Raw genomic sequence first — 359 nt, 5'->3', positions numbered from 1 at the left:
TTTATTTATCTGGGACATCCATATAGAAATTGGTTCATTTGACTTTTTTCAGCATTAATAACATGAAACAAAATCATATAGTCATATGTCATGTAGTGTTGTGTATTCTATTGCCCTTATTGTCTCAATAATCTTTTTAAACAGCTTGTTGCTCATCTGAACCCATTTCATCCTCATCCATTAAGACCATCTATGTCTCTAGTCTCTTCAAAAGGTTGGTAACTATCGATGATTTGTGGAGAGGCAGCTCTTGAGACATACTCTTAGTGAGACTCCGATGAAAGGTTATTGAGCCATGGAGGAGATGACCTCTCCATCCTGTCAATGTCTAACCTCAAGGGATTGTTGATGAAAATTGC

Source organism: Sparus aurata, chromosome 5 (assembly GCF_900880675.1).
Source record: "Sparus aurata chromosome 5, fSpaAur1.1, whole genome shotgun sequence".
Taxonomy (NCBI): Eukaryota; Metazoa; Chordata; class Actinopteri; order Spariformes; family Sparidae; genus Sparus; species Sparus aurata.
This window is presented reverse-complemented; position numbering follows the sequence as displayed.